We start from the raw sequence: 2500 nt of genomic DNA, 5'->3' as shown, positions 1-2500 counted from the left end.
CCGGCCTTCGCGTCGGATCCATCCTCAACATTAAAAATGCATCGTCGTAAAGGATCCAGACTCGCCGCGCGCCGACTTCCTCGGCATTTAAAATGCGTCGTCGAAAAGTCATGGAACGCGGCTCGTCGCATGCCTCGACATTGAAAATGCGTCCTCGGCAAGCACACACGTCGGAAAATAGCATACAACGTGACACCATAAGCTATACATTCACCGAGATTCATTTCGCCAAATGCTCGCCTAGGTTTCCGTCAAAAAATACCAAAAACCTACACCTCGGGGGCCGGGCCCCCCCGAATCCGAAAAATTTTTCCAACACCGGAACGGGTCGACGAGTTTGTTTTCCTTCCCTCGTCAGTGCCATAGGTGCGCCAAAAGGCGCGCACAAAAAGCCTTCAGCAGTTGGTGCAGGGAGGTGAGGCATAGTGCACCCCCCTAAAGAGCTCTTAGGACTTTTTTTGGACTGCCAGGAGGAAATATCACATGTGCCCAGCAACCCCCCCCCCCCATTTTTAAAAATCGGCATGGAATTTTGATCTGAAATTTTGGAAATATGTTTATATATACCCAAACCCGCATAATAACAAATACCGAAATTTTTCGAGCCCCGGAGGTATTTTTTTTAATTTTTTAATCGTTTTACCTTCGGAAATTCATAACCGGCAAAAAAAAATTCCAAAAATCACCAAACTTCTTTCTAAATTCCTCATTTAATATATATTAACTACTGTATGAATATTGTTCGAGGAAAGTATTATAGAATTTCACTTAGTGCAAGACATATACATTTTTACACAGAGCAGAGGTTCATTCGGCTGGGAAGCAAAACCAGCAGAGGTTCATACGGCTGGGGAATGTATGCAAGGCATGCCAAGGCATGCCGAAGGGCTGCTGAAGCCCAGCCGAGAGGCTGCCGAAGGGCTGCCGAAGCCCTGCCGAAGGGCTGCCGAAGCCCTGCCGAAGCCCTGCCGATGCCCTGCCGAAGCCCTGCCGAAGCCCAAGGGCTGCCCATGCGCTGCCGAAGGGCTGCCGAAGCCCTGCCGAAGCCCAGCCGAAGGGCTGCCGAAGGGCTGCCCATGCGCTGCCCATGCGCTGCCGAAGGGCTGCCGAAGCCCTGCCGAAGCCCAGCCGAAGGGCTGCCGAAGGGCTGCCCATGCGCTGCCCATGCGCTGCCGAAGGGCTGCCGAAGCCCTGCCGAAGGGCTGCCGAAGGGCTGCCGAAGGGCTGCCGATGCCCAAGGGCTGCCCATGCGCTGCCGAAGGGCTGCCGAAGCCCTGCCGAAGGGCTGCCGAAGGGCTGCCGAAAGGCTGCCGAAGCCCTGCCGATGCCCAAGGCCTGCCGAAGGGCTGCCGAAGGGCTGCCGAAGGGCTGCCGAAGGGCTGCCGAAGGGCTGCCGAAGGGCTGCCGAAGCCCTGCCGAAGCCCTGCCGAAGCCCTGCCGAAGGGCTGCCGAAGCCCTGCCGAAGCCCTGCCGAAGGGCTGCCGAAGCCCTGCCGAAGCCCTGCCGATGCCCAAGGGCTGCCGAAGCCCTGCCGATGCCCAAGGGCTGCCGAAGGGCTGCCGAAGGGCTGCCGAAGGGCTGCCCATGCGCTGCCGAAGGGCTGCCGAAGGGCTGCCCATGCGCTGCCGAAGGGCTGCCGGTGCGCTGCCGATGCGCTGCCGAAAGGCTGCCGAAGCCCAGCCGAAAGGCTGCCGATGCCCAAGGGCCGCCGCTGGGCTGGCGAAGGCCTGCCGACCGGCTGCCGAAGGTCCTTCCGATGGACATGCGAGGGCCTTCGGAGGGACGTCGGCGGGCCTTTCCGAGGGTCTTCGAGGCCACACACGCGCTCGCGTCTCGCGCCGAGCTGCCGAGTGCCCGAGTGCCCGCACCCGCACCCGGTCCCGCACCCGCACCCGCACCCGGTCATTAGATTAATGCACGGGGGGGGGGATTTTCCGCAATTCCGAGCATTTCGACGCAATTTTCCGGCCGGGCATTTTCCGCGATTCGCCGCAGTTTTTCCGGGCGGGGCATATCCGTAATTATCCGGGGGCATTTCCGTAATTTTGCCAGGCAGGGATTTTTCCGCAATTTCCAGCATTTTTCGCATAGCGCGCGCGCGCGCCGCTTGCACCGCGGACGAGGGCTTGCGGCAAGCCCGCGGGGGTGAGGAATGGTGCACCCCCCTAAAGAGCTCTTAGGACTTTTTTTGGACTGCCAGGAGGAAATATCACATGTGCCCAGCAACCCCCCCCCCCCATTTTTAAAAATCGGCATGGAATTTTGATCTGAAATTTTGGAAATATGTTTATATATATCCAAACCCGCATAATAACAAATACCGAAATTTTTCGAGCCCCGGAGGTATTTTTTTTAATTTTTTAATCGTTTTACCTTCGGAAATTCATAACCGGCAAAATATATGTCCAAAAATCACCAAACTTCTTTGCAAAATCCCCTTTCAATGTATACTAACTACTCGCAAATTATTGTCCGGGACATTTTGCTTCCAATTTTATTT

The sequence above is a fragment of the Mercurialis annua genome, assembly GCF_937616625.2.
Source record: "Mercurialis annua linkage group LG4 unlocalized genomic scaffold, ddMerAnnu1.2 SUPER_6_unloc_6, whole genome shotgun sequence".
Lineage (NCBI taxonomy): Eukaryota > Viridiplantae > Streptophyta > Magnoliopsida > Malpighiales > Euphorbiaceae > Mercurialis > Mercurialis annua.
The sequence above is the reverse complement of the archived record's forward strand: the minus strand, read 5'-3'. Positions refer to the sequence as shown.